Genomic DNA, 27,854 nt, shown 5'->3' with positions numbered 1-27,854 from the left:
ACTCCAAGCTCCTTCAACACACATTGTAACTAATTAATTTCAGCTGTAGCATTTGCCAATGCTTTATGTTCTGCCTCAGTATTTGACCTGGAAACAATAGCTTGTTTCTTTGCACACCATGAGATTAAATTAGGTCCATAGAAAATAGCAAACCCACCAGTTGATCTTCTATCATCAAGGCAACCAGCCCAATCAGCATCAGAGAATGCACTCACACGAGTAGAAGAGGATTTGCTGAAAGTTAAACCAAGATCAACTATGTGCTTTATATACCTTAGAATACGCTTTGTTGCAGTCCAATGAGCAATGGTGGGTGCATGCAAAAACTGACAAACTTTATTTACTGCAAAGGAGATATCAGACCGAGTGAGAGTTAAGTACTGCAATGCACCAACTATACTCCTGTAACTGGTGCTGTCCTCCTGATTCAGGGTTCTCCCTAAGTTAAGGTCAATGATTCTGAGCTAGATAACGGTGTTTGTGAAGGCTTGCAATCCTTCATACCAACTCTGTTCAACAAATCATTTGCATACTTCCCTAAATGCCATCTCTGATTTTCTTAACTTCAATGCCTAAAAAGAAATGCAAGTCTCCTAGATTCTTTAGAGCAAACTCTGAACTCAGATCCTTTAACAACCTTGTTATTGCTTCATTGGATGAACTAGTGACAATGATATCATCAACATATATAAGGACAAAAATGGAGGTTTTGAACTTGTTGTAAATGAACAATGATGTATCAGACTTGGATGGAACAAACCCTAATGTTTGCATCTTTGTACTCAACCGAGAATACCATGCTCTGGGGGCTTGCTTTAATCCATATAAGGCCTTGTCAAGCTTACAGACATGAAATGGTGCATTTTTATCCTCAAACCCAGTAGGTTGTTTCATATACACCTCCTCTTCCAGAACACCATGAAGAAACGCGTTCTGCACATCTAGCTGTCTGAGACTCCATCCCCTGGAAACAACAATGGATAACATAAGACGAATGGATGCTGCTTTGACAACCGGACTAAAAGTGTCCTCATAACCAATCCCGTATCTTTGCTTAAATCCCTTTGTGACGAGCCTTGCTTTATAACGATCAACCGTGTCATCTGATTTTCTCTTAGTCCTATAGACCCATTTGCAATCGATCAAGTTTTTACCTCCCTGACGAAGAACCAAATGCCAGGTCTTATTTTTCTGCAGGGCAGAATATTCCTCCTCCATTGCTTGTTTCCAGCGAGCATCACCAAGGGCTTCACGGAAGTTAGTAGGTTCACCAGATAAACAGGCAGGACCAAACTTGGAAATATTCTTGTAATTAATATGATTGATTACTCCCCTCTGAAGCCATGTGCGTGGTGGTGTGACGATGGCAGTAGGAGCAGAGGGATGATCAAATCCAGGCGGAACAACAGGGTAGTCAGGTGCTGATGGAGCCACAGAAGATCCAGCAAGTGCTGCTGGTGAGGCGGCTGGCGATCCGGAGGCCGATTCGCTGGTCACATCTTGTGTGCCAGGAGACACACGCCCAGATGGGCCAGGTGAGAGGGCCGAGCGACCGACATCCAGCCCACTCCTAATTGGGTGGTCGGCTACCCAGGCACGAGCCGCACACAAGGCGGGCGGGAAGGCGGCCTCCACGCGATCTGTGGGCCCAGCTGGCTGGCATGGGGAGGCGGTGTTGGACGCGATGCGGGTGGCATCTGGTGGCGCGGAGTCCAGAGAGGATCGCCCTGGTGTGGCTGCCGCAACAACTTTCACGGATCCCGCGGCAGATCTTGATGCAGTCTGCTGCAGCAAGGTCCCCAAGGCAGGTTCGGTGCTATTTTCTGTGGCAGCAGTAGAACACATAAAATGACGCCCAAAGACACTGTTTGGCACCGAATTGGCACTGTTTTGAGCTGGATTTTCTTCTGTGTTCAGACCTGCATCATCACACTCAGCCATAGGATTAGAGGGATTAGTCAAAATTGGTTCATTGCAATTATTATCACCCTCAGAATCGACGCTGAAAGTTGAGAAGTAAAATAATTTCTTTGCAAAGGAGTGCACCAACATTAGGATGAAGTTTTTCGAAGGGAAACTGATTTCATTAAAGATAACATCACGAGAGATGTAAACTCGTCCACTTGACACATCAAGACTCTTGACCCCTTTGTGTTTCGCACTATAGCCAAGAAAAACGCATTGGATTGAACGAGACATAAGCTTGCGTTGGTTGTAAGGATGAAAATTTGGCCAACAAGCACGAAGCAGGAGTGTCATTATTAATAACACGACTAGGCAAGATGTTGATGAGATGAACGGCTGTAAGAAAAGCTTCATCCCAAAACTTGAGTGCATAGAAGCAGCAGCAAGCAAAGCGAGGCCAACTTCAACAATGTGCCTATGTTTTCGTTCTGTAGAACCATTCTGTTGATGAGCATGAGGATAGGAAACATGATGAGAGATTCCTATTTGCTGGAAAAAGGAATCTAATTTTTCATATTCGCCACCCCAATCAGATTGCACTGCAATGATTTTGCTATTAAATTGTCGTTCAACAAGAGCTTGAAAATTGTGAAAGACTTGACACACATCAGACCGTTTCTTAAGAAGATAGATCCAAGTATATTTGCTAAAGTCATCAATAAAACTAACATAATAGGTGTCTTCCAACAGAGGAAGGAGCTAGACCCCAAACATCAAGAAAAAAAAGTTGCAATGGTTTAACAGAAACATATTAGAGATAGGATATGGCAATTGATGACTTTTTGCTTTCTGACATGAATCACAAATAGTTTCAGAACGATGCTCACCGACAGATAGGAGCTTATTTCTGCTAAGTACTTGATGAAGGATAGAAAAAGCAGGGTGGCCAAAACGGTGATGCCATCTATCCAATGAAAGTTTGATGACACCGAGCACTTGTTTATTGAGTCTCTTAAACTTAGGGATCAACGGGTAGAGTCCGTCCATGCATCTACCTCGGTAAATGATTTTCTTCATGGCCTGGTCCTTAATCAAAAAGAAGTATGGGTGAAACTATAGAAAAACATGATTGTCAAGTGCAATGCGATGGATAGATAGAAGATTCTTAGAGGTACTAGGAACATGCAGAACATTGTTTAGATGAATATCTCGAAGTGGGGTTTTAATAATTGAATGACCAATATGACTAATCTCCATACCTGCGCGGTCGGCGTTGTGAACTTGATCATGGCCATGGTACCTCTCATGCATGGTGATCTTCTCCAATTCACCGGTTATGTGATCCGTAGCGTGTCGGCATATACCAGTTGGTATCTACTCCATAGGAAGTGTCCACCATAGCAGCAACTTTCTTCTTCCTGCAGTTATCTTCGGCATAGCGCCACTTGCAATCTTTTGCAATATGATTATCTTTCTTGCAAATTTGAGAAATTCCATCAAACCCTTGGGGAAAGGAGGAGGCGCCACCACGACTCTGGTTGTTGTAGTAGGGGTGCTGCTGGTTGTTGTTGGAGCCTCCACCGTAGCCACCATAGCCACCACCTTTACCATGGACATAGCCTCCAGGTTGGCCACGGTAGAAGCCACCACCATAGCTACCATAGCCGCCAGATCGGCCGCCCTGACCGTTGTTGTTGCTGCGGTAGCCGCCGCCGCCGCCCTGGCCAGGGTAGCTGCCTAGGATGGATCTGCCGCCGCTGTTTTGTCCTTGAGGTAAGCCCCCGCCACCATCTCCTTTTCATTGACGCCCCCTTCGAGAAGCCACAGCCGCGCCCAACCAAGTTTGCAGAGGGCTTGAATCCACCGGCGCCCGTACCATGGAAGAGTTATACTGGTTGATCAAAGTTGCTCACCATGGAAAAAAGCTCGTCAACAGAGACGTCGTTGGTGCGGACATCAAGTGCAGAGACGATGGGCTGGTAGTCCATGTCCCAACCAGCGATGATGAAGGAGATGAGCTGATTGGGAGTGATGGGATCGCCGGCCATGGCCAGCTCGTCCGCGAGGGATCTCATGTGGCCGAAGTAGGCAGCCGCAGATTGGCTCCACTTCTGCGCATTCATCAGGTTGATGCGGATATTGTTGATGCGGGACCTTGATGTGGAGGCGAACATGCTTATCAGGGCATCCCAGATCACATGAGCCTTCTCATGAGAGGCGACTTGAATCAGGACCTCCTTGAAGAGATTATTGAGCAAGTAGGAGGGCACCTGCTGGTACTCCCTTGCCCAGACGGTGTACTCAGGGTTGATGATGACTTGATCCTTGCCGGCGCTGTCTTTGGTGGTGATTGTTTTGGGTGGTTCGGGATAGGTTTTGTCTAGGTAGCCATACATGCTCGCAGCTCGAATCTGCGATAGCACTTGAGCATGCCATAGGATGAAGTTGGTTCTAGTGAGTTTTTCTGAAACTTGGGAGTTGAGGGAAAAGTTTGTGGTGGATCTAGAGGAGGGCACCATGACAGGAGGTTGAGGAAGGTAGCTAGATGTGTTGGAAGAGAGGGGCTCTCGTACCATGTAAGATTTGATGAAGCTTCGTACCCTCCAGAGGAGAGCGCCCGCAATTATATTGATCGAACGAGAGGAGAGCCTCTCTTGAGGATTACGGAGTTTGGGTTACAGAAGACTATATAGAAAAACTTAAAAGGAGACCAACTCTATCTATCTATAACCCAATCTATTTCCAACTCTATGAGAATAACTTGCCGTACAAGAGAGAGAGAAAGAGACGGACATAACATGACGCATTACAATGTTTAACACTATGCATCTATTTGTGCTACCTAGCCTAAAAGCCATAGGTAAACATGTTCCCCTCAAGCCCCTCAAACTGGGACGGGCATGACTTTTGGTTGCTGTGCTCAATGTTGAACTTATACAATCTATCCAGCTTCCAAAAGTACATTTTGCTCCTATACAAATTTCTATTCATCAGTTTGATCCTAAACAAATTGAATTTTATGGGCAGTGCCACAATTTTAACCTTAAACGTATTCGATACCAGAGTTTGATCGGATATTTCACTTACTCTTGTAATTTGCAGGCCACAGACAAAGCTATCCTTGCGCTGTTATTGATGGCTATTGTCCTTGCCTTGCTGCCTACAAGATTGCTTATCCTGGCGATGTTTCTGGAGGTGTTCACGAACCACTCTCCACTAAGGAGAGCAAGCACAGAGAGATGCACCAGAAGGTTGAGAGAGTGGTAGTTCAGCATACCTGCAACGCCAGTAGTGGTGGAGAAGGATAACAAAGAAGATAAGAAGACAAAATGAATTTGTGTGTATAAACTGTGATTCCGTGTCTAGTTTGGCTGATGTGGTGATGGATCACCAGCGCACCGCTGTGTACAATGTCTGAGGATATGATAAATGAACTGCAGTTAGTATTTCAATAAGAATGTTAGCTCCTTTTTGCTCCTTTCTGTGCTCTACCCTGATATCTCAAAACTAGTCTATTTCATGGGAATGTATTATGCATGTGCTCTACCCTGATATCTCAAAACTAGTCTATTTCATGGGAATGTATTATGCATGTGCATGTGTTTGAGTTTCAGTGTATCTTTCTGGTGTTTTGTGTATCCTTTTGGTGTTTGATCACTCTGTTAATGATAGTTTTCAAAATCCACTTTTATCATTATATTCTCTTGCATCAACCCACCACCAATGCCATTATCACTAACATCACAATGCCTTCAAATGTTTATTAAAGTTCGGTAATGCAAGCAATGGACCATGCATGAGCAATTCTTAAACTCATAAACGTGGCATCTTGTGAGGGTCCCCATATGAAAGGCGCATTCTTCTTACTCAAAGCATTCTTCTTACTCAAAGCATGTAACTGTCACAGCCCTAGAATAATGTTTTTAACTAGTTGCATCAGTGAGCATCATGCATCATGTTAATTTCAAGAAACTTGAATTGAGGGAATTTTCAAGCCCCAGAAAAATTTAAATAAAAGAAGGGCAAGAGCCCTAAAAATTTCATTCAAAGATTCCTTCTTTAATGTTTGATAATTTTGGCAAGGGTTTTGATTCAAACCAAAAATAGTGAACATTTTTAAGGAATTATGTTGGGACTTTGAGTTAAATCAATAGCTATTTGAATTTGAGTTATATTCATATAATTAGAATATAATTTCGAATAACTATGAAATGATTTATTTGTCTTTGGATAATTCCATTGTGCAGGATAAAAATATTCAAGGGAATTTTGTCACTGGTTCTGAATTTGTATAATTTGAAAATAGCGGCAAAAGAAATAAATAAAAACAAAACAAAGTAGAAATAATAAAACACACACACACACACACACACACAGAAGCGCTTACGTGCAGCCCAGTTACTATGCATCCACCAGACTCCGTCTTCAACCTCTGCCAGTAGGCAGAGGCGTGTCAACGCGCGCGTGCTCGAGCCTCTCCCTGGGGGCCTACCTGCGCTAGAGTGACCCCCGCAGCCTCCTCTATGACGTGGAGTATCCCAAGGTCATCCCCATGGACCTACCTACGTCTCCCACGACACCACTTGGACCAATGACAAGAGCTCAAGCAAAGGCTATCAAAAATAAGGTGAAATCACTTCTCTCCGAACTACCACTCTCCACATATAAGACATGGCTGCTACCTCAAGCGGAGACCCTATGCGTGATCAGGTACTTGGAAGTAGGCCATGGAACAACTACACCCAACGGACAAGACGGCGTGGACACCGAGTACATGGAGCGAGAAGAAAAGTAGTTTGGAAGTCTCCAGCCGTCGGACGACCGACCCCGACCGGACGACCTACGCCTGAAGCTCCAACTAGCCGGACAAGGCCGAGCCAGCGAACGCTACAGCGGCCGGACGTCCGACGTTTGTCGGACGACCGACACCTCCTAGCACCGGACAGACGAGCCCCACCGAACGACCGGCACCACCACACCCGAGATAAAACATCGGAAGTATGGAGATCTCCAGATGACTGACGGACTGGACGCCCAACCCAGACTGGACGTCTGACAAATCCTACCAGAGCCAAAACGTTGGACTCCCTACCAGTCCCGGACATCCGGACCCTTGCGAGCCATCGGACGACCGGTGACGGTCGGACGTCTGACGCCTGTGTGTTGACAGCGTGTTGGGCCGAATCCCATGTTCCCCTTCGTCCACTTAGACTATAAATAGACCTCCTCCCTCTTTCTAAGGTTAGCAAAGGATAAGCTCATTTGAGAGATAGAGCTTTGCCCATCCAGTTGGTTACTTCTCCATCGTAGTCCATGACCTCTTCGGAGAAGATCCTCCAAGCGGATTCATGACCCCATCACGGGAATACCCCTCAAGACCTCCTCACGGAGAAGAACTACCGCCACTTGTATCGGCCCTTGTTGGATTTGGATCATGTATCTCTTTGTGTTTCGAGGATCTAGCATATGTGTAATCAAATCTTTTTGGTTTGAGTGATTTCTCTCCTCGTGTTTTCTCTCGTGTTCTCCGTGTTCTTCGTAGGATCCCCTCCAATCGTGAAAGATTGGGCATCTAGGGTTCTACCCTACATCATCTTGGATCAGAGACAGCTTGCTCATGATCTTGGTATCATGAGCCACGTTGATCACGAATTCGGAGTCCCTACCCTTGTTTTCTAGCCTAGTTTTGTTGTGTTCTTCCCCAATTTTGAAAATCCCCTCAAAATTAGCCCCCATTTTTTTATGATTTGTTGGTGTGATGAAGTTTTGTCGGAGTTGATCCATGGATTCACTTTGCCTCGAGTGGATCTAGCTTTTCCCCACCATCTCCACCTTTTCCATCCACAAAATCGGCCAATTTTGCCCAAATTTTGCCTCCACATCTCGAAAACCCGAGTTCATCCCGTGCCCGAAATCGCCCAGGCACCGGACGTCTGACAGGGACCGGGTGTCTGACAGCGACGGACGTCAGACGACTAGCGGTCGTCCGACCACCACCGGACGTCCGACGTTTCCTGATGAAACTGAACTTTGTCAGTTCGACCACTACCATCGTTCCACTCCGCACTCCCATACCACTTCCGTAGTGCCACGCCATACACGAAATTTTGATACTTCAACCTACCAAACCACCAATGCTCTCAGCACTGACCATTGCTTACCCGTTTCGCACTCCGACAAATTTTGACACATTTCGATCTTTTAGATTTGAGTTGCGGTTTCCGTTTCCTAACGTGTTTCGGCTACTTAGGGACGGTTCGACGACATCACCGCCGCTCATATTCATCATCGACATCGACCACTACACAATTTTGACACCTTGACCGTAAGCGAGAACAATAACCTCTATATCATCTTGGTATCGTGGTATCCTTTCATGGTACGTTCTTGCCATTATACTGATCACCCCTTAGCCCATTTTTGCGTACCTTTCCTATCGAGACTAGCCATTTGAGTATTGTCGGCAAAGTTACTTGTGCACATTAGTGATCATAGCATATATCATCATTGTGGTGTTAATATCTTGGTATCATCTCTTGTGTCGCAAGGTTTCCATCGCATATACACAATTGCTAACTTAGTTCGTGAAGTTTTGCATGAGTTGTCATCAAAAGAGCTCAAAAGAGGAAGAGCCAAACAAGCTTTTAAGCAAAAGGGGAAAAGATAAGCAAAGAGCTTTTAAGCAAGAACCATAGCATCATACAACATTAAGATTGTCATACTCGATACATCTTGGATCATATCATTAGAATACCATACATATAACATACTTGGGATAGAAGTCATTGCGTTTTTGCTTAGTAGGTTGTGCACAAGTTTCGTATCTGCCTATTGTGCAATCGTGCTAGCGTCTCTCTAGTGTTGTGCAACAAGAGCATTTTGCGTGGATCCCACATTTTAAGCTCATTTTTGGTTGCATGACCCCATTTATCTATTTGCGTGTGTGTTTCCATGTGCCACATATTGCTATTGGTCTACTTGTTGTAATTGCGAATTGCGAATCTTTTTCAACATCATTGAGTCTTACTAACAATTGCATCAAATTTTGTGCCACCATCCTAACCGAGCTCCACCATAAGCTTTACTTGTGTAGGTGTGAGAACCGACAAGAATTGGTACCAATTGTGTTATTTCCTTGTTACACATTTGAGTGATCATTGATCCATCTTCAACATCGGTCAAGGTACATTTGGTATAAGTTCTTCTCTTTCTCCCACTCACATATTTGCTTGGAATGATGGATAGGCCAAGTTCTTCTACCAACACACTCTTCATCGAGCAAGACGACGACATGACCTCCTACGTCACCAAGAGCCACCTCTTCGGTGCACAATGAGCTTTACATCAAGAACTACAAGCAATGAGCGACCACATCGACAATCTCGCCGCCGACTTGCGACTCTCTGAGCAACGTACAAGAGACTACTTTGACAACAAGCTCGACGAACACAAACAAGAGAACGACGCAAGAATGGACGAGATTCTTGCCTTGTTGGTCAACCGCTCTTCTACCTCGTCGTCCTACTCAAGATGGAGTCGCTCAAGTCGACACTCCGACGGCACCATCTCCGGCTCAAGTACACCGACATCGAACACTCTACGTCGAGTCGCGCGCCAAGACCGTCAAGCAAACCGCAATCCTCTACACGGAACCGATTCTCAAGAGCAACGTCTAGCACAAGAACATCGACTTCGTCAAGCTACCTTCGCGCAAGCACAAGAAAGGCAACATTTACGACAACAATAGGAAGAGCGAGCGTGCCAACACCAAGATGAGCAAGACGCCGAGCCTGCCCGTCAACAACAACATAAACTTGAGGCACAACGTGCCATCCAAAACGTGACTCGCGCCATCGCCGACCGCAACCGACATATGCACGAACAAGAAGAAGCACTTTGTGAAGAAGTCCAAGACATGAACTATCAAGCACGATCTCATCGACAAGTTCCACAAGCTCGACAAGAACCCCAAGTTCGCCAAGAGCTACATGAGGTTGACAATACTCCACGCCAAGATCAACATGAGGTTGACAATCCTCCATGCCAAGAGCAACATCAGGCTGACAACCCTCCACATCAAGGGAGACATCATCACCCTCGACCACAACACAATGAAGAGCAACACTACGGTAAGCTCAAGTTCACCATGCCCAAGTTCACCGGAAGCAATGATCCCGAAGAGTACCTTTCATGGGCATTGAAGGTCAACAAGATCTTTCGTTTGCACAACTATGAGGAAGAGAAGAAGATCGCCATGGCATCCCTTGAGTTCCAAGACTATGTACTCATTTGGTGGGAACAAGTCCTTGAGCGACGAGAAGCAAGAGGTGAACCACCAATCACCACATGGGATCAAATGAAGGATGTCATGAGAGCATGCTTTGTGCCAACATACTACAACCGTGACCTCTTCAAGAAACTCCAACTCCTCAAGCAAGGAAAAAAGACCGTTGACGAATACTACAAGGAAATGGAGATTGCCATGATACAAGCCAATGTCACGGAAGATGATGAGCAAGCTATGGCCCGTTTCTTGAACGGACTCAATCATCCTATCAAGAAGATTGCTGACTTCCAACCCTACTCCAACCTCATCAAGCTAGTGCATCAAGGTACCAAAGCGGAACGCCAAGTGCAAGATGATTTCAAGTACGCCAAGTACTCTTCCAAGAGCTACGACTTCTCCAACAACCAAGCTTCAACGACTACAATGACTCCTACCTCGACAAAAGCGTTACCAAGCAATGTCGACAAGTCAACTTACAAGAAGACTTTGACAACTTCAAGTCGTCCTCCTACTACAAGCAACTTCAAGCCGAGAGCATCATCATCATCTACTCCAACCGATGAGACCATCAAGACAAGTTCCATCAAGTGCTTCACATGTGGCGGCCGAGGCCACAAGTCCTTCAAATGCACCAACAATCGCACCACGATCCTCAACGATGATGGAGCCTATGACTCCATGAGTGAAGAGGAAATGGAAGCCCTTGAGCGAGTGGCCATGCACCGGCAAGTGAACGAAGATGAAGATGATCAAGTCTTTTGTGACAAAGATTCGTGCCCCGCTCTTGTTGTCTCCAAGGTTTTGACCCTTCAACATCAACAAGACGAAGACCAAAGATGCCATATCATCCACACCAAGGCCAGCGTCAATGGAACGTCCATGAAGGTCATCATCGATGGAGGGAGTTGTCATAACATGGCGAGTGAAGATCTATGCTCCAAGCTCCAATTGGTCAAGATGAAGCACCCGCATCCCTACAAGGTCCAATGGCTAAGCGACTTCAGCACTATCCAAGTTGAGCATATGGTGCAAGTTTCCTTCAAGATCGGAGCATACGAAGACACTTTGGAGTGTGATGTCGTTCCGATGTCCATTTGCCACCTCCTTCTTGGACGACCATGGCAATTTGACCGAGGCGTCATCCACAACGGACGGACCAATCACTATTGTTTCAATATGAAAGGAAAGGAGTACATGCTACAATCTATGTCTCCAAGTCAAGTGATCGCTAACAAGCAAGCCACCCATCATGGAGAGAATAGTGAGAGAGCGAACCACCAAAAAGAGAGTGAGTGCCACAAGCCAAAATAGAGTGCCTCCACGATGAGCGATAAGAAAACTCTAGCCCTTTTTGCCACCAAAAGTGAGATGAGAGAAGTGTGTGAGAACCCATCAAGTGTTATGCACTATGTCGTTTTGTGCAAGGACAAGGCACCAAAAACTAATGCCTCTCACAATCTACATTTAGTGTTGTCTTCTCTTTTGCAGGAATTCCAAGATGTTTTCTCCGATGAGCTACCTCCGGGACTACCACCTCTATAAGATATCAAACACCGCATCGACCTCATATCCGGAGAACCTCTTCCTAATAGAGCACCCTACCGCGTCAACCCCGAGGAAACCAAGGAGATCCAATGGCAAGTACAACAACTCATCGACAATTGCCATGTGCGAGAAAGCTTGAGCCCATGTGCCGTACCGGTAATCCTTGTTCGTAAGAAAGATGGCACTTACCGCATGTGTTCCGATTGCCGCCCTATGAATGCTATCACCATTAGATATCGTTACCCTATTCCACGCTTAGATGATATGCTAGATGAGCTTAGCGGAGCCACCATTTTCTCTGAGATTGATCTTAAGAGTGGCTATTACCAAATTCGCATACAAGAAGGTGACAAATGGAAAAACCACATTTAAGTCCAAATTTGGCTTATATGAATGGCTTGTTATGCCAATGGGTTTATCCGAAGCACCCGGTACTTTCATGCGAGTTATGCATTTTGTTCTTAGGCCATACATTTTCGGTGTTGATAAGCTTGTTTTCTTGGGTTTTGTAGTATCTTCTAAGGGTGTGCATGTAGATGAATCTAAGATCAATGCTATTAAAACTTGGTCACGACCATCCAACTTGCAACAAGTGCGAAGTTTCCTTGGCCTAGCAGGTTTCTATCGTAGATTCGTTAAGGACTTTAGCACCATTGCTTCTCCTTTACATGCTTTGAGTAAGAAGAATGCACCTTTTGTTTGTGGACCATCCCAAGATACCACATTTAATGAGCTTAAGAATTTGCTAACACATGCTCCTTTGCTTGCATTACCCAACTTTGATAAACTGTTTGAGATACATTGCGATGCTTGTGGGTACGACATAGGAGGTGTGTTAATGCAAGAGAAGCGCCCCATAGCTTACTTTAGTGAGAAACTTTCTAGAGCGCAACTCAATTATCCCATATATGACAAAGAGCTTTATGCTTTAGTGAGTGGGAACATTATCTTCGCCCTCATGAATTCATCATCCATACCGATCATGAAACTCTCAAGTATCTTAAGGGTCAAACTAAGTTGAACAAGTGTCATGCTACGTGGAGTGAATTCATAGAGGATTTTCCTTATGTCATCAAGTACATTAAGGGCAAAGAGAATGTTGTAGCGGATGCGCTTTCCCGCAAATGCATGCTTGTTACTAAACTAGAATTGAATGTCATTGGCTTCGACCACATAAAGGACCTATATGCTCATGACCCTACTTTTACTATTCCTTATGCTAAATGTGTGATGCATACATCTTGGGAACGCTGTTACATCAAGGATGATATCTTATGAGAGCTAACAAACTATGTATCCCCGAGCCTTCTCTTAGTTTGTTACTTTTGCAAGAAGCTCATGGAGGAGGAATAATGGGACACTTTGGACGCGACAAGACATTTGCCACACTCTCCAAGAACTACTTTTGGCCCAAGATGTTCTGGGACGTCTCACACTTCACCAACCGATGCTCGACATGTCGCAAAGATAAGTCAAAAGCTTAATCCCATGGTCTCTATATGCCACTTCCAATTCCATATCACCCATGGGAAGATATTAGCATGGATTTTGTGCTTGGTTTGCCGAGAACTAGAAATGGCAAAGATTTTGTGTTTGTTGTTGTGGATCGATTCTCTAAGATGGCTCATTTCATCCCATGCAACAAGATAAACGGTGCTTCACATATTGCAAATCTTTTGTGTAGGGAAATCTTGTGCCTCCATGGAGTGCCAAAGAGTATCATCTCGGACCGCGACGTCAAGTTTTGGAGCTACTTTTGGACGACCTTATGTGCCAAGCTCGGAATCAAGCTCTTGTTCTACTCGGCATACCATCGTCAAACTTACAGCCAAATGGAGGCGACGAACCGAACACTCTCCATGCTACTACGAGTGTTGATCAAGAGGAACATCAAGGAGTGGCAGGAGTGTCTACCCATCGCCGAGTACTCCTACAACCGAGCAAGACATTCAACCATCGGCAAGTACCCTTTAGAGGTCGTCTACATTTTCACCCGTTGTCCCCATTGGACATTCTTCCTCTATCACTACAAGAGCGCCTCAACATGGAAACGAGTGCGGAAGTGAGCTACCTAAAGAATATGCATGAAGATACAAGGCACACAATCAAGCGCTAAGTACAATGACTCGCTACCAAGCTCAACATCAACAAGCAACCCATGATATTCGACGTTGGAGATCTGGTGTTTCTACACCTTCACAAGGAATGCTTCCCCAACGAACACAAGTTCAAGCTTCTACCTCGAGCCGACGGACCATTCAAGGTGCTAGCACGCTACAACAACAATGTATACAAGATCGATCTCCCACGCGACAAGTACAACGTGAGCGACGTCTTCAACATCAAGGATCTCTCTCCCTACCATGGTGATGAGGCTTTCGATCTGAGGTCGGATCTTTCCCAGGGGGGGGGGGAGATGATGTGGAGCATCCAAAGGTCATCCCCATGGACCTACCTACGTCTCCCACGACACCACTTGGACCAATGACAAGAGCTCGAGCAAAGGCTATCGAATATAAGGTGAACTCGATCCTCTCCCAACTACCACTCTCCACATATGAGATATGGCTGCTACCTCAAGCAGAGACCCTATGCGTGATCAGGTACTTGGAAGTAGATCATGGAACAACTACACCCAACGGACAAGACGAAGTGTACACCGAGTACAAGGAGCGAGAAGAAAAGCAGCCTGGAAGTCTCCAGCCATCGGACGACCGACCCCGACCGGACAACCGACGCCTGAAGCTCCAACCAGCCGGACAAGGCCGAGCTAGGGAACGCTACAGCGTCCGGACGTCCGACGTTCATCGGACGATCGACACCTCCCAGCACCCGGACGACCGAGCCCCATCGGACGACCGATACCACCACACCCAAGCCAAAACATCGGAAGTATGGAGATGTCTGGACGACCGACAGACCAGATGCCCGACCCCGACCGAACATCCGACAAATCCTGACTAGAGCCAAAACGTCGGACTTCCGACCAATCCCGGACGTCCAGACCCTCGTGAGCCATCGGACGACTGGTGACGGTCGAACGTCTGACGCCTGTGTATTGACAGCATGTTGGGCCGAAGCCCATGTACCCCTTTGTCCACTTAGACTATTAATAGACCTCCTCCTCCCTCTTTCTAAGTTTTGCAAAGGATAAGCTCATTTGAGAGATAGAGCTTTGCTCATCCACTTGGTTACTTCTCCATCGGAGTCCACGGCCTCTTCGAAGAAGATCCCCCAAGTGGATTCAAGACCCCATCACGGGAAGACCCCTCAAGACCTCCTCACGAAGAAGAACTACCGCCACTTGTATCGTACCTTGTTGGATTTTGATCGTGTATCTCTTTTGTGTTTCGAGGATCTAGCATATGTGTAATCGAATCTTGTTGGTTTGAGTGATTTCCCTCCTCGTGTTTTCTCTCGTGTTCTTGGTAGGATACCCTCCAATCATGAAAGATCGGACATCTAGGGTTCTACCCTACATCACTCTACCTCTTCCCCGTCTCTCTGGTCACTCTCCCTCTCCATAAGCCTCAAACTCGAGCTCACCGCAAGTACCGAGAGCAAGCCATCATCATTTGCATGGTCGCCGTCGTCCTCTCGCCGCGCCAGCATGTCCAGGAACATCGCTAAGCTCCGTAGCATCTCCACGCAGACGCACGCAAGTCCGAGAGCTCTGAACCCTCGTCATCGACCTGTCTTCCTTGCGCTCGGCCGCCGGACGCTGCCCTTCGATCCGCCTTCTCCAAAGCATCCCCGACCTTGCCCTCATGCTAGTTAGCCTCGCTGTGAGCTTTCGCGCCGAACCACTCTCCTATTTCTCCCGTTTAAATTGCCTAGACGGCCTCCCCGCCATGGCCGTGAGCTCGCAGCCGCTGACCCTGTCACACCGTAGCCGCAGCACGCACAATTCTCCCCCGAGCGCGTCATCATGCTCGTCGCATCTGCAGGTGCCTAACAAGTCGTTAGCCAGCATGTTTGCTTGCTGCAGGAGCGCGCACGGCTGAACCCGAGCTCCGGCTGCCATCGTGGTCGACGCCATACTCGACTCCAGCCGCCCCAACACCTGCCACCACCACCACCACCATCGGACGCCCCTCGCCATGGCCGTTCCAACGCGCCTAGCCACACATCCTCCCGACACCGGAGTTGTCCGGATGGCGAACGCTGCCGTGTTCTGCTTACGCCGACGATTAGCCTGTCGTGTTCTGCTTACGCCGGCGATTAGCCGCCGGCTTAATGCATCATTAGCCACCGGCTAAATGCATCATTAGCCGCTAATTAATCCCCCCATGCCACTGACAGTGGGTCTTGCAGGTTTAATTAACTAGCTAACAAATAATTAGTGTAAGTTAATCAAGTGAACCCCACATGTCAGTTTGACCATGCTGAAGTCACCATTGACCCGCCCCACCTGTCAGTTTTGACCCTGCTGAGTCAGCAGTTTACCGGGCCCCACGCTTGAGCAGCTGTGTCGGCCTCCGCTAACGTTAGCTAATACAATAAAGTTCTCCACCCAGATCGGGTTGTTGGTGTACACCACCGAGAGCACCGTGAACCTTCTGTGGGTGTCCACTACGGCGTACATGGTTAACGGCCGCTCGTTGTCGGCAGCCGCTGGGAGCGCCATTGGAGCCACGCAGGATAACCTCTCAGAATTTGTCATCGTGGGTGTGCTTCTTGCAATACTGGGGCGCAATCGAAAGGTTGAAGAGACACAAGGGTTAAATGACCGCTGTAATAAATGGGGGCCAACCGGCCTGTAATCGTGATGTCTTGTCACTGCGTTCCTAGTGGAGGATTCCAGTGCACGTTTGAGCACCCCACACGTATGGGCTCGAAGAGGCGCCAAATGTATCATTGGTGAGCCTGTTCCTGCGTAACCACGCAGGTTACCGCGCGCAACTGCGCAAGCTTCCTGCCAGGCTAGTTTGTCCACACGTCGGCTAGAAGGGGGGCAAATCATGGGCATTTATTGGCAAAAAGCTTTGCAAAACAAAGCATGTGGAATGACTTAGAGCCGCACACACGTTTGACAATAAGTTTACCCGTGGGTGATGAAGTCAAATTTACACAGAAGGGTAATGATGGACACTCGAGTGCGATAATTATGCGCTCTATAGGGCACACAATTGAAGAAACCAACTGCGTGCAATAATGTCGAAGATCACTGTCGAGTCCGCTATATAGATTATTTGCAATGAGATCGGCAGGGGAAACACATTCGAGAATGGTAAACAAAATCTAAGTCAATTGCATATTAATGTCAAAATAGTACTACCAATATACGAGTTTCATACGATGCCATTTCAAAGATTGTACCACAAAAGCCCAAAATATTACAAGGTTCAAATTCCAGAGTTATATGGCTCAAATTCGAAGATTACAAGGTTCAAACTGATATTAGAAATGAAATTCATCTCATGTAGCTACGAACGCCCGCGCTGATCAGCTGAATATGGACATAAGAGAGCTTCAAACTGATATTACCACTTGTAACGCTTATTTCGAAACCTCATCATTTCTGCAAAGGGATCAACCACTGACAAGTCATGTATGGGCTTGACATAATGACTTCTGATTACTCTGTCAACTGAAGTTCCAAAATGAAATCCAGCTTCTTCAGAGTCTTTTCCATTCTACTATAGCCACCGACACAGATCAACAAACCATTCATTTTTGCAAAATAAATATAGGGCAAACCTTATTACCTTTAGCACCCTTGCTTTGACAACAAAGAGCCTGGCGAATAAAATCTCCGGCAAGGTCCCTTGGTAGGAGTTCAAAGTATTTTTCGAGAGATGCGGATCAAGGCATTCAATGTGTTGGTATATTGTATCACATTATCAACTACCGGGCCTAATCTTATCTGCAAAAGAAGAGAATGTACTAGTGCCTACATGCAGTTTTGAACACTACTATTGGCCTATTTAGTTTGCACAATTTCTAAATACACTAATAGAGTGACGTGCTATCTTCGATCCTACATGATTAAAATGGGCATTTGATTACAATCTAGAAATTGTAGGCCTCTTCACAAGAGGTTGGAGTGGATGGAAATTTCCCTATGAAAACTAGTATAGATGAATCCAAAGTAGAAATACTTATGGATTATAACCATATGAATCAAGCAACCAATATAGGGGAAAAATATGTATGTACTGAAATCTTACAAAATTCCTGCAAAAATCATGGTAAGTTGTCATTGTAAACTTGGGAAAAGCTACCAAAAATTAAGCTTGCCTTACGATTAACATTTAACAGGAAAGGAGCATCACCTCAATATATAGCTTCTCCAAGCACAGAAAGCATCTCAGGCAACTAACAACTTGGTCCAGGTTAGGGTTGATAGATTCTAGTGCCAAGACCTTCACTTCATGTAGATTCAGGGTCAAGCTTGTTAGAATCACTTTCTGGATGACAGGCGAACATTCACCTTCCAAATTAGAAATAATTTTAATTTCAAGAAGGAGAAGAAGAAGGCGACTGTTGTACCTGAACGGGTGTGGATCCAATAACAGGTTTGGAGTATTTGATAGACGAGTAGCCTGTCACTGTCAATTTCGATGCAGAAATGACATTGATTCTTGTTAGACCTTGTTGATCAACTACAAGTAATCTCTCAAGTGAAGGTGTGTCCTCAATGACCATAATGTGATACACCTTATGGATCTCTTCTTGCAGCAAGCAAGACACATAAATAGTCTGGAGAGTCATGGAGGTGATGTGGAAGCTACTCAACCCATTGATTGCCTGAAGACGAAGGTTCTCGAGTGCAGTACAACAGTGGAGCAGGCGCTCCATGTCATCCTTTGGGATGCAAATGACGACGAGTGATAACCCACAAGTATAGGGGATCGTTTGTATCCTTTCTTGATAAATAAGAGTGTTGAACCCAACGAGGAGCTAAAGGTAGAACAAATATTCCCTCAAGTTCTATCGACCACCGATACAATTCTATGCATACTTAATGTTTGCTTTACCTAGAGCAAGTATGAAACCAGAAGTACTTTGTATGTGTAGTAGGCTAGGTTTGCAAGATAATAAAGAATGTGAAAATAAAATTTAGGTGTTGTTCTAATAAAAGTACAATTAAGTTAGTATAGCGAGTGTGGAAAAGTGGTGGTAGGATTTGCGGAGTTGTCCCTAAGCAATTGACTACGTTACTAGACCGATAGCAAGTTTTTATGTGGGAAAGGCCACTGCTAGCATGTCATCACTTACTTGAAATTCTAAGCACTTATGATTGGAACTATTAGCAAGCATCCGCAACTACTAATGTTCCTTAAGGTAAAACCCAACCATAGCATTAAGATATATTGGTCCTCCTTCAATCCCATATGCATCAATTTCTATGTTAGGAAGAGGTTTCCGTCACTCTTACCCTCCAACGGATAGTCCTATCAACATACAACTAACCCCATGGTGTGATCCACAGGCCCGCTCATATGATGGGTACCAAAGGACAACAACATAACCACAAGCAAATTAGACCAATCATAGCAATTCACCAATCACTGATAGGAAAAAAATCTACTCAAGCATCATAGGATGACAACACATCATTGGATAATAATATGAAGCATAAAGCACCATGTTCAACTAGAGGGTACATCGGTTTGCGGGAAAGTGGACCGCTGAATATAGATGAGGGATGGTGATGAAGATATTAGTGGATGATGGAGGTGTTGGTGTAGATCCCCGTCACACGATGCATGCCCCGACGGTGTTCCGGCGCCACCGGGAGAGGGGGGGGGGCAGAGCCCCCCTCCTTCTTCTTCCTTGACCTTCCCCCTAGATGGGAGGAGGGTTTCCCCTCTAGTCCATGGCCTCCATGGCGGTGGAGGGGCGGGAGCCCCTCTGAGATTGGATCTATCTCTTTGTTTCTCTTCTGTTTCACGGCCCCGTTTTCTGGCCTTTCACTGTTTCTTAAATATACGGAGATCTGTAATTCTGATTGGGCTGAAATTTTAACATGATTTTTATCCGGACATAAGCTTCCTTGCGGCCTAAGGACACCTCAAACTGACATACGGGGTGGCCACAAGCTTGCCAGGTGTATTTTTTTACTATACCTGTTGACATAGCATTATAGACTGTATTGTTACTCTTGCTGCCCTAGGTAGGGGGCACCCCCCTTGAGCTTGTGGCCCCCTCGGGCATCGTCTCCATTGATTCCGCTTCCCAAAAATCAGATATATTCCAAAAAGAATCTCCATAATTTTTATCGCGTTCAGACTTTGTTTGATATGGATATTCTGCGAAACAAAAAACATGCAAGAAATAAGAACTAGCACTAGGCACTAGATCAGTATGTTAGTCCAAAAAAATATAAAATGTTACCAAAAGTATGTGGAAGTTGTATAATAATGGCATGAAACAATAAAAAATTATAGATACGAGGGAGACATATCAGCATCCCCAATCTTAATTCCCGCTCGTCCTCGAGTAGGTAAATGATAAAAAACATAATTTTCGATGTGGAATTCTACCTAGCATAATCTTGATCATGTAATCTAATCATGGCATGAATATTAATATATGAGTGATTCAAGGCAATAGTCTGTCAATTTGATATCAAAAGAATAATAGGAGACATGCATGTAATTCATCATTGCCTTTCATAATAATGGAGCTAAAGGAAACAACCTCTATACACTTAATTATGGTAAGCATGACACGCCCAGTCTTCCCTGCATAAAGCATAAATCATGAGCACCTTGGTGTCAAACCAGACAATTGGATTGTACTTCTAACACACTTCAGCATTTTCAACTTCACTCAATATATGAGCATGAGCCATGGATATAGCACTATAGGTGGAATAGAATGCGGTGGTAGGGATCAATAGGAGAAGGAATAAAGTCTCACATCAACTAGGCGGATTAACGAGCTATGGAGATGCCCATCAATCGATATCAATGCGAGGAGTTGGGATTGCCATGCAAAGGATGCACTAGAGCTATAAGTGTATGAAAGCTCACAAATGAAACTAAGTGGGTGTGCATCCAACTTGCTTGCTCATGAAGACCTCAGGCATTTAAGGAAGCCCGTTATTGGAATATACAAGTGAAGTTCTATAATGAAAAAATCCCACTAGTATATGAAAGTGATAACTCAAGAGACTCTCTATATGAAGAACATGGTGCTACTCTGAGGCACAAGTGTGGTAGAAGGATAGTAACATTGCCCCTTCTCTCTTTTTCTCTCATTTTTTATATTTCCCCTTATTTTATTTTATTTTTGTTGGGCTCTTTTTAGCCTTTTTTCGTCTGGAGTCTCATCTCGATTAGTAGGGGAATCATAGTCTCCATCATCCTTTCCTCACTGGGGCAATGCTCTAATAATGATGATCATCAGACTTATATTACTTACAACTCGATACAACTAATACATGATGACTCTATATGAATGCCTCTGGCAGTGTACCAGGATGTGCAATGATCTAGCATAGTAAAGATATAAAAAAAAGGACAAGCCATGAAAATATCATGCTAGCTATCTTACAATCATGCAAAGCAATATGACACTGAACGCTCAAGTCATGTATATGATGATGATGGAAGTTTCATGTCAATATATCTCGGAATATTACATTTATAGCTCTAGTAATCAAACGTACCATACTCAGTGATCTACAAGTTTTATGTAGGATTTTATGACTAACCATGTGAATGACCAATTCCTCTTGACTCTCTAAATAGATATAAGTGAAGCAAGACAGTTTAATTCTTTCTATAAAAGATCACGCTCTAATAGATATAAGTGAAAGAAAAGAGCATTCCACAAATGACGGTTTTCCTATGTAGAGAAACACATAATCCAAACTTCAAATGATATAAGTGAAGCACATGAAGCATTCTATAAAATCATACTCAAAAGATATAAGTGAAGTGCAAAGAGCATTCTATAAATCAACCTAGGACTATCCCATACCAGCTTGGTGCATAAAATAAAAAGGAAAAATAAACACAAAAGACGCTCCAAGAATTTAAGCATATCATGTGAACAAAACAAAACAAAAACGAGATATACCGATAATTGTTGAATAAAGATGGGATGCCTTCCGGGGCATCCCCAAGCTTAGACGCTTGAGTCTCCTTGAAATTTTACTTGGGGTGCCTTGGGCATCCCCAAGCTTGAGCTCTTGCCTCTCCTCATTCTTCTGATATCAATACCTCCTCGATCTTCGAACACTTCATCCACACAAAACTTAACCGAACTTTTCATTAGCAGGGTTAGTACATATAACATCAAATCCCATCATGTAGTGTGATACGTCTCCAATGTATCTATAATTGATGAAGTATTCATGCCATGTTCACAACAATTATATATGGTTTTGGTATGACTTGAATGGAACTAACCCGAACTGACGCTGTTTTTAGCAGAACTACCGTGGTGTTGTTTTTTGTGCAGAAATAAAAGTTCTCCAAATGCAACAAAAAAATTTGACGTTTTTTGGACCAAAAGAGGCACTAGAAGCTTGGTGGGAGGGCCAGAAGAGCCACGAGATGGGCACAACCCACCAGGGCGTGCCTGGAGCCCAACCTGTGTGCAGGTGTATCATGCTCACTTCGAGGCCCATCTTCACATGAAACCGACGCTAAAAAATCCTATAAATACAAAAACCCCTAGAAATAACCCTAGATCAAAAGTTCCACCACTGCAAGCCTTTGTAGCCATGAAAAACCAATCTAGACCCTATTATGGCACCCTGCCGGGAGGGGGAAATCGTCACCGACGGCCATCTTCATCATCTTGGCGGCCACCATGATGAGGAGGGAGTAGTCCACCCTCGGGGCTAAAGGTTTGTACCAGTAGCTATATGTTTAATCTCTCTCTCTCTCTATCGTGTTCTTGAGATGGCACGATCTTGATGTATCGCGGGCTTTGTTAATATAGTTGGATCATATGGTGTTTTCCCCTCTCTATCTTGTTGTGATGAATTGAGTTTTCCCTTTGAGATTTCATTTTTATCGGATTACATTTATGGATTTGGGAGCACTTGATGTATGTCTTGCTATGAATACCTATGGTGACAATGGGGTATCATATTGATTCACTTGATATGTATTTTGGCACTCAACTCATGGATTCCCGAGGTGACATTGGGGTAATCTATGCATAGTGGTTGATGCACGTTCTCGTCTTTGTTTCTCTGGTAGAAATCTTGGGGCACTCTTTGAGGTTCTTTGTGTTGGATCTTTTTGATAGAAAGACTGCAAGGGAACCCCGTACAGTATAATTGGTGCAACAAATCCAAATTGCAAGTACCATGCCTTGAACCTGGGTGGGTGGGAAGGCATCAACCCCTTACCACCACTAGGCTATGCCTTAGTCTGCTCTTTGTGTTGGATTGAGTATTATGAATCTGAAATTGTTTGATGCATATCGTATAATCAACTCATGGATACTCGCGGTGACATTTGAGTATCTAGGTGACATTAGAGTTGGTTGATGTGTATCATATGGTGTTATTTTAGTACGAACTCTTGGATAGATCAATCAGAAAGGATAACATGGTGTTATTTTAGTACGAACTCTTAGATAGACCGATCGGAAAGGATAACTTTGAGGTGGTTTCATACCCTACAAACAATTTCTTCTTATGTTCTCCGCTAGATAGGAACTTTGGAGTGATTCTTCATCGCACCTTGTGGGATGGTTATAAAATCCAATTATATTAGCATTGTTTAGGGATTGCACTAGTGAAAGTATGGACCCTAGGCCTCATTTTCAAGAATTGCAATCCCGTTTGTGCTCACTTTTGTTACTTGCTAGGTTGCTGTTCTTTATTGTTCCTATTACAAAAATCAATATCTACTATCATTATTATGCTTGTATCACCATCTCTTTGCCAAACTAGTGCACCTATACAAATTACCATTGTATTTGGTGTGTTGGGGACACAAGAGACTTTTTCTTATTTGGTTGTAGGGTTCTTTGAGAGAGACCGTCTTCATACTATGCCTCCCACGGATTGATAAACATTAGGTCATCCACTCGAGGGAAAATTGCTACCGTCCTACAAAACTCTGTGCTTGGGGCCCACCACGAGTCTACAAGAACAAGTTGTGTAGTAGACATCAAGCTCTTTTCTAGCGCTGTTGCCGAGGAGGTGAGTGCTTGAAAAGATATATCTTTATATCTTGCAATTGAATCTTTTAGTTTCTTTTTTTATCACTAGTTTGGTTTGTAAAAGAAAACTACAAAAAATGGAATTGAGGTTTTTCATATTATTCATCTTTATCATGTCTTTCTTGAAAATGATGGAAAGGAAAATTGTGCTCAATTGATAGAAGAATAATTCAATGAAATGTTTGGCATAAATGATGGGCATGATTGCAATGTTGTTAGTATGAATTGTTTGATTATCCACTATTTTGGAGGGTGTTGAATCTTATTGTGATAATTATGAAAGTGGATTTGGAGAGGCCATGACTTTACTTAGTGATGAATCCACTATTTTGGAAGAGGTTTTAATTGACCATGACAACAAAGTTGCTATCTATGATGATTATGGTTATGACATGTATGGTATAAAGAATAATGATAACCATGAAACTTGTCATCATGATTTTAATTTTCAATCCCATGATAGTTATTTTGTCGAGTTTGCTCCCACTACTATTCGTGAGAATAAATTTGCTTACATGGAGAGTAATAGAATTTCTATGCTTGTGGATCATGAAAATAATGATTTATGTGATAGCTATATTGTTGAATTCATTCATGATGCTACTGAGAATTATTATGAGAGAGGAACATATGCTTGTAGGTATTGCAATAATATCAAGTTTCCTCTTTATGTGTTAAAATCTTGAAGTTTTGCTTATTTTGCCTTCCTATGCTAGTTGATTCTTGCTCCCATAAATTGTTTGCTCACAAAATTCCTATGCATAGGAAGTGGGCTAGGCTTAAATGTGCTTGTGATGTGATTCATTATGCTCTCTTTATGTTTCAATTCTTATCTTTTATGTGAGCATCATTGAAATCACCATACCCAGGTTAAAAGGCATAAAAGAAAAGCGCTTGTTGGGAGACAACCCAAAATTTAACCTACTGTTTTTGTGTGTTCACATGATTAAGTTAATTTATAATCATTTTTTATACCTTTTCTCAATAAAGTGTGAAGTGAAGCCTTTGGGATAGTGTGGATGATAGTTGACTTGATTCTGTGCAAAAACAAAAACTTTTACACTCAGTCCAGGAATTTTAAAAATTCACTGGAACATGCATTTGATCTGATCTTTTTACAGATGATTGATATACAAATTACCTACATTGTCCTAAGTTTTCGGAATTTTTGGAGTTACATAAGTATGTGAAAGTTCATACTACTATAGACTGTTCTGTTTTTGACAGATTTTGTTTTCAATGCATAGTTTGCTTGTTTTCTAGTTTCTACGGCTTATATTGCGCAATATAAATTTGTGTAAATGATAAGGTACAGTAGGAATTGTGTGAGAATAATTATGAATCTTGTCTTTGACAGTACCAAAGTGAATGATTTGTCTTTATCACACTAACCTATCTCACGAAGTTCCGTTAAGTTTTGTTTGATTGGAATTTTCAAGTTTTGGGTGAGATATTGATATGAGGAGAATAAGGAGTGGAAAGACTGTAACCTTAAAGATGCCCAAGGCACCCCAAGGTAATATCCAAGGAATATCCAAACAACTAAGCTTGGGGATGCCCTAGAAGGCATCCCCTCTTTCGTCTCCAACAATATCGGTAACCTTACTTGAGGCTATATTTTTATTCGTCACATGATATGAGTTTTGCTTGGAGCATAATTTTATTTTGTTTTGATTTTCTTTTTGTTATTTAGAATAATGTTTTTTATCTTTTGTTTCAATAAAAATGTCATGTATAGCCTTTGCCATGCTTATTTTGCAAGTCTCTATGTGGCTGTTTGAAAACAGAAAGTTGCATGCTAGTGCGTGAATTCTTGAAAAAAAGTCAGAATGTGATAAGATGTTGAATTTTTTGGCACAATAAGCTATGATAAATTTTCCATAGTGTGGTAAAGTGTCACAATTTTTGGAGTTTAATAAGTATTGATATTCTTGCTTCCTTTACAGACTGTCCTGTTTAGACAGATTGCTGTTATGATTGCATTGTTTGCATATGTTTGCTTGTTTAATGATTCTATTTGAGGATAGGAGTATTAAATATGCAGAGGCACTTAGTATGCAATATTAAATTAAAATTTTATTGATTTTCTACAGTAGAGAATGATAAGGTTTTGCATCAATTTATACTAACTTATCTCACGAGTTCTTATTGAGTTTTGTGTGGATGAAGTTTTTGAGATTTAAGGAAACCGTGTTATGAGAAGGAATTAAGGAGACAAAAAACCTCAAGCTTGGGGATGCCCAAGGCATCCCAAATTAATATTTCAAGAAGTCTCAAGCATCTAAGCTTGGGGATGCCCCGGTAGGCATCCCACCTTTCTTCATCAACAATTATCGGTTAGCCTTGGTTGAGCCTAAGTTTTTGCTTCCTCACATGATGTGTTCTATTCTTGGAATACCATTTTATTTTGCTTTGCTTGATGTTTTAATAAAATACTTAGATCCAAAAGTTTTTAAATAAGAGAGAGTCCTCAATTAGCTACCCCTTTACTTAACTACTCGCTTGATCTTCACTTATATCTTTGGAGTAGTTTGTCATTTACTCTTGTGCTTCACTTATATCCAATGAGTAAATTGTTGAATGAATTGAATATAATGAAGTTGAAATTATATGTTCATATCATGCCCCGTAGTAGGCTCACATTGGGTTTAGAAAGTGAAATCTATTGAAGCTTGACAATCACAATATTTGTCATACAAGCTATTCATGAATGATTATTATAAGGAAGAGAACTTTCACATACAAATATATTATCTTGGACATCTTCTATGATTGTGAATACCCATTAATTATTTTCACACTTGAGCAAATTAGTTGAAGATGGACAAGGAAGATAATGTAATGAGTTATGTTTGGGTATATTCGCATAGAAGTTATATTGTTATGGATCCTCCAACATGTGGTGTTTGCTTAAGATCTTTTACTAGACAAAAAATCGTACTAAGTAGAGATACTACTTGTGCATCCAAAAACCCTTAAACCCAGTTTCTTGCCATGAGTGTCCACCATACCTACCTATGGATTGAATAAGATCCTTCAACTAAGTTGTCATCGGTGCAAAAGGCAATAAAAATTGCTTCTAAATGTGTTTGTTCATTTAGTGTAAGAGAAAATTGAGCGTTGTACGAACTTGTGATGGCAAAGTAATAAAAGCGACGGACTGCATAATAAAGGTTGCTATCATAAGGGGCAATATAACGTGACGTTCTTTTGCATTAAGGGATTGTGCATACACTACAAAAAATACACTTCCGTGATGATACGTGTTTGTCACAGTAGGTCACGTTTTCTGTTATGCATGTACATCCATGACGATTTTATGACAGGATCAAGATAGTCATATCTGTGCTGTCGTAGAAGTGTTCCATGATAATACCAAAATTATCATTACGCAAGTGTCCACTTCCATGACGATAAATGGCACGTCATGGAAGTGTTTTCGTCAAGGGTAACCAACACGTGGCATCCATCGTAACGGGTCGCCGTTAAGCTAACGGTTTCCGGTTTGGATTCGATAACCCATTAACAGCCCCGACCAATGGGGATTTTCCACATGCAAAATTCTCATTCGCCGGAGGATCCACGTGTCGGCTCTGTGTTGGGACAGATGTCATCCACTCATTGTACGGGAGGCGCCTATGATACGTTGGCACGTGGCAAGGCCCAACAGTGGCCCATTTAGGTGAAAGAGGCCGGCCCAGTCAAAATTAGCAGGCTGGCCCATATAGGGCCTACTTGTGTATGGTCCATTTAAGCCCATGACCCATACAAGATGTGCCAATTCGGCCTGTTAACTATTTGACACCATTGCATCCCCTCGCCAGTTCAAGCTCGTTAACAGCCTGCTATATATTTGGGCTCAATATTGGCCCCATGTGGTTTCGGCCCGTTAACGGCCCATTCAAGGAATGGGCCAATTTTCAGGATGTATGTCTATCAGCCTTTTAGCGATCCATTTAAGTGTTGGGCCAATTTCCAG

At 43.4% G+C, this 27,854-nt stretch overlaps 1 long non-coding RNA gene across 1 annotated transcript; it reads left to right on the top strand.

Annotated features, from left to right (window-relative positions):
- Positions 1-3,386: 3,386 nt before the first annotated feature.
- On the top strand, positions 3,387-5,523 carry LOC123137069 (uncharacterized). Its single transcript, XR_006467721.1, has 2 exons — positions 3,387-3,678; positions 5,008-5,523. It is a non-coding gene; the product is annotated as an uncharacterized lncRNA (long non-coding RNA).
- Positions 5,524-27,854: the final 22,331 nt, after the last annotated feature.

This window comes from Triticum aestivum, chromosome 6B (genome assembly GCF_018294505.1).
Source record: "Triticum aestivum cultivar Chinese Spring chromosome 6B, IWGSC CS RefSeq v2.1, whole genome shotgun sequence".
NCBI classification, from domain to species: Eukaryota; Viridiplantae; Streptophyta; class Magnoliopsida; order Poales; family Poaceae; genus Triticum; species Triticum aestivum.
Note: the sequence above shows the minus strand (reverse complement) of the source record. Positions and strands in the feature narration are given on the sequence as shown.